Source organism: Phyllobates terribilis, unplaced genomic scaffold, assembly GCF_046119375.1.
Source record: "Phyllobates terribilis strain yellow unplaced genomic scaffold, ASM4611937v1 Scaffold_193__1_contigs__length_3613616, whole genome shotgun sequence".
Lineage (NCBI taxonomy): Eukaryota > Metazoa > Chordata > Amphibia > Anura > Dendrobatidae > Phyllobates > Phyllobates terribilis.
In genome coordinates, this window is record NW_027362953.1 from 762,926 (window position 1) to 780,121 (window position 17,196).

The following is a 17,196-nucleotide window of genomic DNA, read 5'->3' on the forward strand; positions in this document are numbered from 1 at the left end:
CTCTGAACTCCACAGCTCCTCCAAGGGGCATTAAAACCATCTTATTAAACTAGTGTGACCTCCATGTCTCTTCCACTGTGCATTGATATAGTCTTTTTATCCCAATGCGACCTCCACCACTCTTCAAGGGGGCATTGATATTGTCTTTTTATTCCACTGCTACCTCCACCACTTTTCCAAGGGTCATTAAAACCGTTTTGTTTATCTACTGGGATCTCCACGTGTTCCCCAAGGGGCATAAAAACGGTCTTGTAAAACCACTGTGAACTCCACAGCTCTTCCAAGGGTCATTAAAACCGTCTTGTTAAGCTACTATGACCTCAACGTCTCTTCCACGGGGTATTGCTATTGTCTTTTTACTCCACTGCGACCTCCACCACTCTTCCAAGAGGCGTCAAAACAATCTTGTTCAGCTACTCTGACCTCCACGGGGCATTGATATTGTCTGTTCATTCGACTGCAACCTTCACCACTCTTCCAAAAGGCATTGATATTGTCTTTTTATTGCACTGCGAACTCCACCACTCTTCCAAGGAGCATTAAATCCGTTTTGTTAAGCTACTTTGATCTCCACGTCTCTTCTACGGGGCATTGATATTGTCTTTTTATTCCACTGTAACCTCCACCACTCATCGAAGGGGCATTAATATTGTCTTTTTATTCCACTGCAACGTCCACCACTCTTCCAAGGGGCATTAAAACTGTCTTGTTTAGCTACTGTTATCTCCACGTCTTCTCCAAGGGTCATTAAAACCATCTTGTTAAACCACTCTGAACTCCACAGCTCTTCCAATGGGCATTAAAACCGTCTTGTTAAGCTACTATGATCTCCACGTCTCTTCCACGTGGCATTGATATTATCTTTTTATTCCACTGTGACCTACACCACTTTTCCAAGGGGCGTTAAAGCCGTCTTGTTAAGCTACTGAGACTTCCACGTCTTTTCCACGGCGCATTGATATTGTCTTTTTATTCCACTGCGACCTCCACCACTCTTCCAAGGGGCATTGATATTGTCTTTTTATTCCACTGCAACCTCCATCTCTCTTCCAAGGGGCATTCATAATGTCTTTTTATTACACTGCGACCTCCACCACTCTTCCAAGGGGCATTAAAACCGTTTTGTTTAGCTACTGGGATCTCCACATCTTCTCCAAGGGGCATTGAAACCGTCATGTTAAGCTACTGTGACCTCCACGGGGCATTGATATTGTCTTTTTAATCCACTGCGACCTACACCACTCTTAGAAAAGGCATTGATATTGTCTTTTTATTCCACTGCGAACTCCACCACACTTCCAAGCATCATTAAAACCGTCTTGTTAAGCTACTGTGATCTCCACGCCTCTTCCACGGGGCATTGATATTGACTTTTTATTCCACTGTAACCTCCACCACTCTTCCAAGGGGCATTGATATTGTCATTTTATTCCACTGCGACCTCCACCACTCTTCCAAGGGGCATTGATATTGTCTTTTTATACCACTGCAACCTCCACAACTCTTAGAAGGGGCAATAAAACCATCTTGTTAAGCTACTGTGACCTCCAAGTCTCTTCCACAGGGCATTGATATTGTCTTTTTATTCCACTATGACCTCCACCACTCTTCCAAGGGGCATTAAAACGTTCTAATTAAGCTACTGTGATTTCCACGTCTCCTTCACGGGGCATTGATATTGTCTTTTTATTCCACTGTAACCTCCACCACTCTTCTAAGGGCATTAAACCCGTCTTGTTAAGCTACTGTGACCTCCACCTGTATATCAAGGGGCATTAAAACCGTCAAGATAAACCGCTCTGACCTCCATAGATCTTCCAATTGGCATTAAAATTGTCTTGTAAAGCTACTGTGACCTCCGCGTCTCTTACACGGGGCATTTATATTGTCTTTATATTCCACTGCGACTGCCACCACTCTTCCAAGGGACATTAAAACCGTCTTGTTAAGCTACTATGATCTCCACGTCTCTTCCACGGGGCATTGATATTGTCTTTCTATTCCACTGTAACCTCCACCACTCTTCCAAGGGGCATTAAAACCGTCTTGTTAAGCTACTGTGACCTCCACGTCTCTTCCACGGGGCATTGATATTGTCTTTTTATTCCTCTGCGACCTCCACCACTCTTCCAAGGGGCATTGATATTGTCTTTTTATACCACTGCGACCTCCACAACTCTTAGAAGAGGCATTTTTAACTGTCTTGTTAAGCTACTCTGACCTCCTCGTCTCTTCCACGGGGTAGTGATAATGTCTTTTTATTCCACTGCGACCTCCACCACTCTTCCAAGGGGCATTGATATTGTCTTTTTATTCCACTGCGACCTCCACCACTCTTCCAAGTGTCATTAAAACCGTTTGTTAAGCTACTGTCACCTACACGTCTCTTCCATGGGGCAATGATATTGTCTTTTTATTCCACTTCAACCTACACCACTTTTCCAAAGTGCATTAAAACCATCTTGTTAAGCTACTGTGACCTCCATGTCTATTCCACGGTGCATTGATATTTATTCCACTGCAACCTCCACCACTCTTCCAAGGGGCATTGATTTTGTCTTTTTATTCCACTGCGACCTCCACCACTACTCCAAGGGGCATTAAAACCGTCTTGTTTAGCAACTGTGATTTCCACGTCTCTTCCAAGGGGCATTAAAACCGTCTTGTTAAACCACTATTAACTCCACAGGTCTTCCAATGGGCATTAAAACCGTCTTGTTAAGCTACTGTGACCTCCACGTCTTTTCCAAGGGGCATTGGTATTGTCTTTTTATTCCACTGTGACCTCCACCACTCTTCCAAGGGGCATTAAAACTGTCTAGTTGAGCTACTGTGACCTCCATGTCTCCTTCACGGGGCATTGATATTGTCTTTTTAAACCACTGTGACCTCCACCACTCTTCCAAGGGGCATTAAACCCGTCTTGTTAAGCAATTGTGACCTCCATCTCTCTACCAAGGGGCTTTAAAACCGTCTTGTTAAACCGCTCTGAACTCCACAGATCTTCCAAGGGGCCTTAAAATTGTCTTGTAAAGCTACTGTGACCTCTGCGTCTCTACCACGGGGCATTTATATTGTCTTTTTATTCCACTGCAACCGCCACCACTCTTCCAAGGGGCATTAAAAGGGTATTGAAAAGCTACTGTGACCTCCACGTCTTTTCCACGGGGTAATGATATTGTATTTTCATTCCACTGCGACCTCCACCACTCTTCCAAGGGGCATTGATATTGTATTTTTATTCCACTGCGACCTCCACCATTCTTCCAAGGGGCATTAAAACCGTCTTGTTAAGCTACTGTAACCTGTTAGGAGGGCGGTTGCAGACAAGTTTATTAAATGGAACGCAACCGACTCCGCGGTCCGCGATGCAGCCAAGAGGACTGCTGCCGAACACTTTCCGGGTGGAAAGTAAAGTAACCAACTTAAAGATAACCCCTCCGTGTTAACTACACACCGGACAGGGTATAGCGGTATGCTCTATCTCCGTTTAAGGCACGGAGGAGAGAGTGACCGGCAACGCACCTAACAAATATCTTAGCTCTTCGTGTTAACGCACACGGAAAGGTAAGACGGTACGCACAATCTCCAAGAACCGCAGGGAGACGTGCGTCTGTGGGAACAGCAGTAGCCCTGTCTTTGATACAGGCGCTACGCTATGGGGATTGGCGCTAAAGCGGTTCACACAATCTCCAAGAACCGCAGGGAGACGTGTGACCGGACTATGAGCAGTAGCCCTGTCTTCGGTACAGGTGCTATGCTATAGGATACGGCGCTAGCGTGCGGGTGATTCCCGCCGGGTAATCGAGCACTCAGCCGGCGTGCCACCGGACTGAGCAAACCCGCTCTATTTAATTCACAGGCGGCCCGGGGTGTAAGGGCGAACCCCCTGGTTAGAGCCAGTCAGTGAAGCGAAGCTACCTGCCTCTATGAAGCTAACCTGCCTCTATGGAGCTAAACCTGCCTAGCGGAAACTCCCGGTGGCCCTTAGGGAATGACATGGTGAGAGGGATCGACCGATGAGTGATTTGCATATCCAGGAGTGACCCATTGGCTCAGTAGAGATGACATGTCTCTGGGCAAATGTAGATGATAAAAAATTGCCCTCAGCACCAGAGTCCACCCACGCATTGGCAGCAACTGCAGATCTACCGAAGGACAAGATCACCTTATATGATAGCTTGGAGGAAGAGAACCGAGAATTTAATGTACCCCCACCAGTGGTGGTAAGCCCTACTCGTTTTACCGGCTGCTTGGAGCCCTTATTTACGGGGTGCTCTGAGAGAGGTGCAGAATGGGAACGAGAGGAACTAGACTTAGACCGGGGTACACCCGTAACCTTAGGCTCCGGGTCGGGTGTCTTGGGTTTGGGTCTAAAGACGCCTGGTGCCAACAGGTACTGGGGACTGCCAACCTCTAGCTCTAACCTGTGTTCTGCATGACGTAAGTCTATACGGTCAGCGAGAGATATTAACTCCTCCAGGGAGGTTGGAATCTCTCTGGTAGATTAAGCATCTTTAATATGCCCAGCCAGACCCTTCCAGAACACTGGGATAAGCGACCGCTCAGACCAATCCAGTTCAGCCGCCAAGGTTCTGAACTGGACGGCATAGTGACTGGCGGTGGCCGAACCCTGGACGAAAGCAAGGAGCTTAAGAGCCGTATCATGAATGACCTGAGGGCCCAGGAAAACAATTTTTAGGGTCTTAAGGAAGAGACCCGTATTTACTACCACTGGGTCATTACGCTCCCATAGAGGAGTAGCCCACTCCAGAGCCCTGTGAGACAGCAATGAGATGATATATCACACTTTGGCTCTTTCGGAGGGGAACCGTGTCTCCATCATCTCCAAGTGAACGGAGCATACATTTATAAAACCCCTACAGAGTTTACTATCCCCAGAAAATTTTTCCGGGAGAGCAAACCGGGGTAATGGGGCACTTGCAGTGGTGGCAGCCGAGTTTATCATGTTGGCTGCTAGAGAAGTCGCCTGGGTAGCTACTGCAGTGGTATCAGCAACCGGGACCGCCAGTTCCAGAGACCTGAGTCTGGTCTCCAGTTGCTGTATATAACGCTGCAGCTGCTGGTTGTCGGCCATGTTCGGCAAGACCCTGGCGCTCAGATACTATTAGGGGGAGCGGTTGCAGACAACTTTATTAAATGGAACGCAACCGACCCCGGGGTCCGCGATGCAGCCAAGAGGACTGCTGCCGAACACTTTCTGGGTGGAAAGTAAAGTAACCAACTTAAAGATAACCCCTCCGTGTTAACTACACACCGGACAGGGTATAGCGGTACGCTCTATCTCCGTTTAATGCACGGAGGAGAGAGCGACCGGCGACGCACCTAACAAATATCTTAGCCCTTCGTGTTAACGCACACGGAAGGGTAAGACGGTACGCACAATCTCCAAGAACCGCAGGGAGACGGCGCTAGCGTGCGGGTGATTCCCGCCGGGTACTCGAGCACTCAGCCGGCATGCCACCGGACTGAGCAGACCCGCTCTATTTAATTCACAGGCGGCTCGGGGTGTAAGGGCGAACCCCCTGGTTAGAGCCAGTCAGCGAAGCGAAGCTACCTGCCTCTTTGAAGCTAACCTGCCTCTATGGAGCTAAACCTGCCTAGCGGAAACTATGGCTCTTTGAGCCCGGAGTCAGCGTGCACACCACACACAGCTAGCTCAAATGATCTGAGCGCGCCGCCATGTTTGTGGGCGGGCCTTTTAAAGATTAAGCCCTGCCCCACTGTCGCACCATTGGTGACGACACACGTGACCAATCAGGCGGTGCCAGGTCACTGGGTCAGGTGGGTGCCAACCCACCAATCATGATCCGCCAGATCACGGACATGCTCAGTGCGGCAAATCCTGGACTTAGATTCCACAAGCCCTGTCTCCCTCTGCAACCCAGGGTTAACATTGCAAGGCACAACTACCTGGAACACAAACAGTGCTCGCGGGCCAGCTAGGCGTTGGGGCTGATGGTGATGCTGAGCAGCATCAGCCCCAGCTGGACTGAAATGGGAGACCAAAGAAGGTCCTGGACCCATTCCGAACCCAGCACCAGACTGACATCTAACAGTAACTGCCACAGGATATTGATATTGTCTTTTTATTCCATTGTAACTTCCACCACTCTTCCAATGGGTATTAAAACCATCTTGTTATGCTACTGTGACCTCCAGGTCTATTCCAAGGGGCATTAAAACCGTTTTGTTAAACCCCTCTGAACTCCCCAGCTCTTCCAAGGGGCATTAAAACCGTCTTGTTAAGCTACTGTGACCTCCACGTCTCTTCCATGGGGCATTGATATTGTCTTTTTATTCCACTGGGACCATCACCACTCTTACAAGGGTCATTAAAATCGTCTTGTTAATCTACTGTGACCTCCACGTCTCTTTCACGGGGCATTGATATTGTCTTTTTAGTCCACTGCGACCTCCATCACTCTTTCAAGGGGCTTTAAAACCGTCTTGTTAAACTACTGTGACCTCAACGTCTGTTCCACGGGGTATTGAAATTGTCTTTTTATTCCACTGCGACCTCCACCACTGTTCCAAGGGGAATTGAAATTGTCCTTTTATTCCACTGCGACCTCCACCACTTTTCCAAGGGGCATTAAAACCTTATTGTTGAGCTACTGTGACCTCCACATCTCTTCCACGGGGTATTTATATTGTCTTTTTATTCCACTGTAACCTCCACCACTTTTCCAAGGGGCAATAATAATACCGTCTGGTAAAGCTACAGTGTTGTCCACGTCTCTTCCAACTGGCATTAAAAGCGTCTTGCAAAACCTCTCTGAACTCCACAGCTTTTCCAAGTGGCATTAAAACCATCTTGTTAAGCTACTGTGACTACCACGTCTTTTCTACGGGGCATTGATATTGTCTTTTTATTCCACTGCGACCTCCACCACTCTTCCAAGGGGCAATAAAACTGTCTTGTTAACTACAGTTACCTTCACGTCTCCTCCACGGGGCATTGATATTGACTTTTTATTCCACTGCGACCTCCAGCACTCTTCCAAGGGGCATTGATATTGTCTATTTATTCTACTGTAACTTCCACCACTCTACCAATGGGTATTAAAACCATCTTGCTATGCTACTGTGACCTCCACGTCTCTTGCAATGGGTACTAAAGCCGTCTTGTTAAACCATTCTGAACTCCATAGCTCTTCCAACGGGTATTAAAACCATCTTGTTAACCTACTGTGACCTCCACATCTCTTCCACGATGCATTGATGTTGTCTTTTTATTCCACTGCGACCTCCATCACTTTTCCAAGGGGCATAAAGTTCGTCTTGTTAAGCTACTGTGACCTCCATGTCTCCTCCACGGGGCATTGATGTAGCGTCGGCGTCCCTGCCTCCTGCTAGGCAGGGTCGCCGTTCCCCTCACCTCTCCGCTCTGTGCCCAGCGTCTTCCTCCCGCTCTGCTGGCAGCGCCCGCTGCTTCCCGGCTACTGCGCTTAGGGAGCGCGCGCGCTCCCCTCCTCTTAAAGGGGCCGCGCGCGCCGTCCTAAGGAGTCCCCGGCCAACGGCCGGAGGACCTCACCATATATAAGGCGCCTCCTCCAAAATGGAGGTGCCCGAGCAGTGTTGTTGCAAAGCCTGTCAACTCTGCTTCAGCCCTCAGGTCCCGTTACCAGATACCTGCCAGTTACCTGCCAGATTCCTGCTTGACACCTGCCTGATACCTGTCTATCTGCTTGCATTCCTGTGGTCTGACAGTCTGCCTATCAGCACCTGCCAGTCTGTCTATGGATCAGTCTGCCTGCTCACCTGGGAGCGCTCTCCTGCTACCTGCCTGCTAGCCTACCTGGAGGCTCTGCCGTCACTTGCCGTGACCACCTGCCAGCCAGCCGTGAGACTCTTACCCGCTCACCTGGGAGCGCTCACCTGCTGCCTGCCTGCTAGCCTACCTGGAGGCTATGCCGTCACTTGCCGTGACCACCTGCCAGCCAGCCGTGAGACTCTTACCCGCTTACCTGGGAGCGCTCACCTGCTACCCGCATGCTAGCCTACCTGGAGGCTTAGCCGTCACTTGATGTGACCACCTGCCTATCCAGAGACTCTTGCCCGCTCACCTGGGAGCGCTCACCTGCTACCTGCCTGCTAGCCTACCTGGAGGCTTTGCCGTCACTTGCTCTGACCACCTGCCTGTCCAGAGACTCTTGTCCGCTCACCTGGGAGTGCTCACCTGCTACCTGCCTGCTAGCCTTCCTGGAGGCTCTGCCGTCACTTGCCGTGACCCCCTGCCTGCCTAGAGACTCTTATCCTGCTGTCACTTGCCGTGACCACCCGCCTGTCAAGAGACTGTTCTCGTCACTCTCCGTGACCTCCTGCCCTTCTACCCAGAGACTGTCCCTGTCACTTGACGTGACTGCCTGCCCACTTTCCCTGGGAGCCACCCGCTTCCTTACAAGACTTGCCCCTTTGTATAGTAGCTCAGAGGTTCCACCTCCCAGACCCGTTACAATTGATATTGTCTTTTTATTCCACTGCGACCTCCACCACTCTTCCAAGGGGCATTAAACCATCTTGTTAAGCTACTGTGACCTCCACGTCTGATCCAAAGGGTATTGAAATTGTCTTTTTATTCCACTGTGACCTCCACCACTCTTCCATTGGTCATTAAAAGCGTCTTGGTTAGACTACTGTGACCTTGACGTCTCTTCCACGGGGCATTGATATTGTCTTTTTAATCCACTGCGACCACCCCACTCTTCCAAGGTGCATTGATATTGTCTTTTTATTCCACTGCGACCTTCACCACTCTACCAAGGGGCATTAAAACTGTCTTGTTAAGCTACTGTGACCTCCACGTCTCTTCCACGGTGCATTGATATTGTCTTTTTATTCCACTGTGATCTCCACCACATTTCGAAGAGGCATTAAAACCATCTTGATAAGCTACTGTGACCTCCACGTCTCTTCCATGGCGTATTAAAACCATCTTGTTAAGACTACTGTGACCTCCAAGTCTCTTCCACGGGGCATTGATATTGTCTTTTTAATCCACTCTGACCTCCACCACTCTTCCAAGGGGCATTGATATTTTCTCTTTATTCCACTACGACCTCCACCACTCTTCCAAGGGGTATAAAAACCATCTTGTTAATCTACGGTGCATTGATATTTTCTTTTAATTCCACTGTAAACTACTCCACTCTCCCAAGGGGCATTAAAACCATCTTGTTTAGCTACTGTCACCTCCATGTCTCTTCCAAAGGTTATAACAACCGTCTTGTTAAACCACTCTGAACTCCAAAGCTCTTACAAAGGGCATTAAAACCGTCTTGCCACTGGGCATTGTCTTTTTATTCCACTGCGACCTTCATCACCCTACCAAGAGGCATTAAAACCGTCTTGTTAAGTTACTCTCACCTCCACGTCTCTTCCACGGGGCATTGATATTGTCTTTTTATTCCACTGCGATCTCCACCACTTTTCCAAGGGATAATAAAACCATCTTGTTAAACTACTGTAACCATCACGTCTCTTCCATGGCACATTGATATTGTCTTTTCATTCCATTGCGACCTCCCCCACTCTTTGAAGGGGCATTAAAACTGTCTAGTTAAGCTACTGTGACCTCCACGTCTCTTCTACGGGGCAATGATATTGTTTTTTTATTCCACTGCAACCTCCACCACTCTTCCAAGGGGCAATAATACCGTCCTGTTAAGCTACTGTGACCTCCATGTGTCTTTCACGGTGCAATGATATTGTTTTTTTTTTCCACTCCGACCTCCACCACTCTTCGAAGAGGCATTGAAACCGTCTTGTTAAGGTACTGTGACCTCCATCTTTCTTCCACAGGGTATTCATATAGTCTTTTTATTCCACTGTAACCTCCACAGCTTTTCCAAGGCATATTAAATCCGTCTTGTTAAGCTACTGTGACCTCCACATCTCATCCAAGGGGCATTAAAACCGTCTTGTTAAGCTGCTGTGACCTCCACATCTCTTCCTCGGGGCATTGATATAGTCTTTTTATTCCACTGCGACATCCACCACTCTTCCAAGGTGCATTGATATTGTCTTTTTATTACACTGCGACCTCCACCACTCTTCCAAGGGCATTAAAACCATCTTATTAAGCTACTGTGACCTCCACGTCTCTTCCATGGGGGAATTGATATTGTCTTTTTATTCCACTGTATCCTCCACCACTCTTCCAAGGGGAATTAAAACCGTCTTGTTAAGCTACTGTGACCTCAACATCTCTTTCATGGGGCATAAATGCCATCTCGTTAAACCACTCTGTACTCCACCACTCTTCCAACGGGCAATAAAACCATCTTGTTAATCTACTGTGACCTCCACATCTCTTTCATGAGGCATTGATATTGTCTTTTTATTCCACTGCGACCCACACCACTCTACCAAGGGGCATTAAAACGGTATTGTTAAGCCACTGTTACCTTCACGTCTCTTCCACAGTGCATTAATATTGTCTTTTTATTCCTCTGCGACTTCCACCACTCTTCGTAGGGGCATTAAAGCCGTCTTGTTAAGCTACTGTGACCTCCACGTCTCTTCCACGGGGCATTCATATAGTCTGTTTATTCCACTGTAACCTCCACCACTTTTCCAAGGGGCATTAAATCCATCTTGCTAAGCTACTGTGACCTCCATGTTTCATCCAAGAGGCATTAAAACCTCCTTGTTAAACCACTCTGAACTCCACAGCTCTTCCAAGGGACATTAAAACCGTTTTGTTAAGCTACTGTGACATCCACGTCTCTTCCATGTGGCATTCAAATAGTCTGTTTATTCCACTGTAACCTCCACCACTTTTCCAAGGGGCATTAAATCCATCTTGTTAAGCTACTGTGACCTCCACGTCTCATCCAACAGACATTAAAACCGTCTTGTTAAACCACTCTGAACTCCACAGCTCTTCCAAGAGGCATTAAACCATCTTGTTAAGCTACTGTGACCTCCACGTCTGATCCAAAGGGTATTGAAATTGTCTTTTTATTCCACTGTGACCTCCACCACTCTTCCATTGGTCATTAAAAGCGTCTTGGTTAGACTACTGTGACCTTGACGTCTCTTCCACGGGGCATTGATATTGTCTTTTTAATCCACTGCGACCACCCCACTCTTCCAAGGTGCATTGATATTGTCTTTTTATTCCACTGCGACCTTCACCACTCTACCAAGGGGCATTAAAACTGTCTTGTTAAGCTACTGTGACCTCCACGTCTCTTCCACGGTGCATTGATATTGTCTTTTTATTCCACTGTGATCTCCACCACATTTCGAAGAGGCATTAAAACCATCTTGATAAGCTACTGTGACCTCCACGTCTCTTCCATGTCGTATTAAAACCATCTTGTTAAGACTACTGTGACCTCCAAGTCTCTTCCACGGGGCATTGATATTGTCTTTTTAATCCACTCCGACCTCCACCACTCTTCCAAGGGGCATTGATATTTTCTCTTTATTCCACTACGACCTCCACCACTCTTCCAAGGGGTATAAAAATCATCTTGTTAATCTACGGTGCATTGATATTTTCTTTTAATTCCACTGTAAACTACTCCACTCTCCCAAGGGGCATTAAAACCATCTTGTTTAGCTACTGTCACCTCCATGTCTCTTCCAAAGGTTATAACAACCGTCTTGTTAAACCACTCTGAACTCCAAAGCTCTTACAAAGGGCATTAAAACCGTCTTGCCACTGGGCATTGTCTTTTTATTCCACTGCGACCTTCACCACCCTACCAAGAGGCATTAAAACCGTCTTGTTAAGTTACTCTCACCTCCACGTCTCTTCCATGTCGTATTAAAACCATCTTGTTAAGACTACTGTGACCTCCAAGTCTCTTCCACGGGGCATTGATATTGTCTTTTTAATCCACTCCGACCTCCACCACTCTTCCAAGGGGCATTGATATTTTCTCTTTATTCCACTACGACCTCCACCACTCTTCCAAGGGGTATAAAAATCATCTTGTTAATCTACGGTGCATTGATATTTTCTTTTAATTCCACTGTAAACTACTCCACTCTCCCAAGGGGCATTAAAACCATCTTGTTTAGCTACTGTCACCTCCATGTCTCTTCCAAAGGTTATAACAACCGTCTTGTTAAACCACTCTGAACTCCAAAGCTCTTACAAAGGGCATTAAAACCGTCTTGCCACTGGGCATTGTCTTTTTATTCCACTGCGACCTTCACCACCCTACCAAGAGGCATTAAAACCGTCTTGTTAAGTTACTCTCACCTCCACGTCTCTTCCACGGGGCATTGATATTGTCTTTTTATTCCACTGCGATCTCCACCACTTTTCCAAGGGATAATAAAACCATCTTGTTAAACTACTGTAACCATCACGTCTCTTCCATGGCACATTGATATTGTCTTTTCATTCCATTGCGACCTCCCCCACTCTTTGAAGGGGCATTAAAACTGTCTAGTTAAGCTACTGTGACCTCCACGTCTCTTCTACGGGGCAATGATATTGTTTTTTTATTCCACTGCAACCTCCACCACTCTTCCAAGGGGCAATAATACCGTCCTGTTAAGCTACTGTGACCTCCATGTGTCTTTCACGGTGCAATGATATTGGGTTTTTTTTCCACTCCGACCTCCACCACTCTTTGAAGAGGCATTGAAACCGTCTTGTTAAGATACTGTGACCTCCATCTTTCTTCCACAGGGTATTCATATAGTCTTTTTATTCCACTGTAACCTCCACAGCTTTTCCAAGGCATATTAAATCCGTCTTGTTAAGCTACTGTGACCTCCACGTCTCATCCAAGGGGCATTAAAACCGTCTTGTTAAGCTGCTGTGACCTCCACATCTCTTCCTCGGGGCATTGATATAGTCTTTTTATTCCACTGCGACATCCACCACTCTTCCAAGGTGCATTGATATTGTCTTTTTATTACACTGCGACCTCCACCACTCTTCCAAGGGCATTAAAACCATCTTATTAAGCTACTGTGACCTCCACGTCTCTTCCATGGGAGAATTGATATTGTCTTTTTATTCCACTGTATCCTCCACCACTCTTCCAAGGGGAATTAAAACTGTCTTGTTAAGCTACTGTGACCTCAACATCTCTTTCATGGGGCATAAATGCCATCTCGTTAAACCACTCTGTACTCCACCACTCTTCCAACGGGCAATAAAACCATCTTGTTAATCTACTGTGACCTCCACATCTCTTTCATGGGGCATTGATATTGTCTTTTTATTCCACTGCGACCCACACCACTCTACCAAGGGGCATTAAAACGGTATTGTTAAGCCACTGTTACCTTCACGTCTCTTCCACAGTGCATTAATATTGTCTTTTTATTCCTCTGCGACTTCCACCACTCTTCATAGGGGCATTAAAGCCGTCTTGTTAAGCTACTGTGACCTCCACGTCTCTTCCACGGGGCATTAATATAGTCTGTTTATTCCACTGTAACCTCCACCACTTTTCCAAGGGGCATTAAATCCATCTTGCTAAGCTACTGTGACCTCCATGTTTCATCCAAGAGGCATTAAAACCTCCTTGTTAAACCACTCTGAACTCCACAGCTCTTCCAAGAGACATTAAAACCGTTTTGTTAAGCTACTGTGACATCCACGTCTCTTCCATGTGGCATTCAAATAGTCTGTTTATTCCACTGTAACCTCCACCACTTTTCCAAGGGGCATTAAATCCATCTTGTTAAGCTACTGTGACCTCCACGTCTCATCCAACAGACATTAAAACCGTCTTGTTAAACCACTCTGAACTCCACAGCTCTTCCAAGAGGCATTAAAACCGTCTTGCTAAGCTACTGTGACCTCCACGTCTCTTCCACGGGGCATTGATATAGTGTTTTTATTCCACTGCGACCTCCACCACTCTTCCAAGGGACATTAAAACCATCTTTTTAAGCTCCTGTGACCTCCACGTCTCTAACATTGGTCACTGATATTGTCTTTTTATTCTGCAGCGACCTCCACCACTCTTCCAAGAGTTAATAATCTGTCTTTTTAAGCTACTGTGACCTTCACGTCTCTTCCACGGGGCATTGATATTGTCTTTTTATTCCACTGCGACCTCCACCACTCTTCCAAGGGGCATTAAAGCTATCTTGTTAAGCTACTGTGACCTCCACGTCTCTTCCAAGGGGCATTAAAACCGTCTTGTTAAGCTACACTGACGTCCACGTCTATTCCACGGGGCATCGATATTGTCTTTTTATTCCACTGCGACCTCCACCACTCTTCCAAGGGGAAATAAAACCTTCTTGTTAAGCTACTGTGACCGCCACGTCTCTTCCACGGGGCATTGATATTGTCTCATTATTCCACTGTGAACTTTCAGAGTCTTCCAAGGGGCAATAAAACCATCTTGTTAAGCTACTGTAACCTCCACATCTCTTCTAAGGGGCATTAAAACCATCTTGTTAAACCACTCAGAACTTCACAGCTCTTCCTTGGGGCATTAAAACCATCTTATAAAGCTACTGTGACCTCCACGTCTCTTCCACGGGGCATTGATATAGTGTTTTTATTCCACTGCGACCTCCACCACTCTTCCAAGGGACATTAAAACCATCTTTTTAAGCTCCTGTGACCTCCACGTCTCTAACATTGGTCACTGATATTGTCTTTTTATTCTGCAGCGACCTCCACCACTCTTCCAAGAGTTAATAATCTGTCTTTTTAAGCTACTGTGACCTTCACGTCTCTTCCACGGGGCATTGATATTGTCTTTTTATTCCACTGCGACCTCCACCACTCTTCCAAGGGGCATTAAAGCTAACTTGTTAAGCTACTGTGACCTCCACGTCTCTTCCAAGGGGCATTAAAACCGTCTTGTTAAGCTACACTGACGTCCACGTCTATTCCACGGGGCATCGATATTGTCTTTTTATTCCACTGCGACCTCCACCACTCTTCCAAGGGGAAATAAAACCTTCTTGTTAAGCTACTGTGACCGCCACGTCTCTTCCACGGGGCATTGATATTGTCTCATTATTCCACTGTGAACTTTCAGAGTCTTCCAAGGGGCAATAAAACCATCTTGTTAAGCTACTGTAACCTCCACATCTCTTCTAAGGGGCATTAAAACCATCTTGTTAAACCACTCAGAACTTCACAGCTCTTCCTTGGGGCATTAAAACCATCTTATAAAGCTACTGTGACCTCCACGTCTCTTCCAAGGAACATTGATATTTCCTTTTTATTCCACTGCGACCTCTAGCACTCTTCCAAGGAGCATTAAAACCTTGTTAAGCTACTGTGACCTCCATGTCTCTTCCACGTGGTGTTGATATTGTGTCTTTATTTCACTGCAACCTCCACCACTTTTCCAAGGGGCATTGATGTTGTCTTTTTATTCCACTGCATCCTCCACCACTCTTCCAAGGGGCATAAAAACCATCTTGTTAATTTACTGTGATCTCCACATCTCTTCCACGGGGCATTGATATTTTCATTTTTTTCCACTGCAACCTCCACCACTCTTCAAAGAGGCATTAAGCCGTCTTTTTAAGCTACTATGACCTCCACGACTCTTCCACGGGGCATTGATATTGTCTTTTTATTCCACTGAGACCTTCACCACTCTTTCAATGGGCATTGATATTGAATTTTTATTGTACTGCGACCTCCACCACTCTTCCAAGGGGCATTCAAACCATATTTTTAAGCTACTGTGACCTCCTCGTCTCTTCCAGGGGGCAATGATATTGTCTTTTTATTCCACTGTGACCTCAACCACTCTTCCAAGGGGAAATGATATTGTCTTTTTACTCCACTGCTATCTCCACCAATCTTCCAACGGGCATTAAAACTGTCTTGTTAAGCTACTGTGACTTCAACCTCTCTTCCACGGGTCACTGATATTGTCTTTTTATTCTACTTTAACCTCCACCACTCTTCCAAGGGCCATTAAAACCGTCTTGTTAATCTACTGTGACCTGCACATCTCTTCCAAGGGGCATTAAAACAGTCTTGTTAAACCACTCTGAACTCTACAGCTCTTGCAAGGGGCATTAAAACAGTCTTATAAAGCTACTGTGACCTCCACGTCTCTTCCACGGGGCATTGATATTGCCTTTTTATTCCACTCCGACCTCCAGCACTCTTTCAAGGGGCATTAAAACCATCTTGTTAAGCTACTGTGACCTCCACATCTCTTCAACGGGGTATTGATATTGTGTTTTAATTTCACTTCGACCTCTACCACGCTTCCAAGGGGCATTGAAATTATCTTTTTATTAAAATGAGACCTCCACCACTCTACCAAGGGTCATTAAAACCGTCTTGTTCAGACTACTGTGACCTCAACGTCTGTTCCACGGGGCATTGATATTGACTTTTTCATCCACTGTGACCTTCCCCACTCTTCCAAGGGGCATTGATATTGTCTTTTTATTCTGCAGCGACTTCCACCACTCTTCCAAGGGTTAATAAACCGTCTTTTTAAGCTACTGTGACCTTCCCGTCTCTTCCATGGGGCATTGATATTGTCTTTTATTCCACTGCGACCTCCACCACTCTTCCAAGGGGCATTGATATTGTCTTTTTATTCCACTGCGACCTCCAACACTATTCCAAGGGGCATTAAAAATATCTTGTTAAGCTACTGTGACCTCCACATCTCTTCCAAGGGGCATAAAAACCATCTTGTTAAACCACTCTGAATTCCACAGCTCTTCCAAGGGGCATTAATACCGTCTTGTTAAGCTACACTGACGTCCACATCTCTTCTACGGGGCATCGATATTGTCTTTTTATTCCACTGCGACCTCCACCACTCTTCCAAGGGGCCATAAAACCTTCTTGTTAAGCCACTGTGACCTCCACGTCTCTTACACGGGGCATTGATATTGGCTTTTTATTATACTGCGACCTCCAAGACTTTTTCAAGGGGCAATAAAACCGTCCTGTTAAGCTACTGTAACCTCCAAGTCTCTTCCACGGGGCAGTGATATTGTCTTTAAATTCTACTGCGACCTCCACCACTCTTCCATGGGGCATTAAAACCATCTTGTTAAGCTACTGTGACCTCCACGTCTCTTCCAAGGGGCATTGATATTGTCTCATTATTCCACTGTGACCTTCCAGAGTCTTCCAAGGGGCAATAAAACCATCTTGTTAAGCTACTGTAACCTCCACATCTCTTCTAAGGGGCATTAAAACCATCTTGTTAAACCACTCAGAACTTCACAGCTCTTCCATGGGGC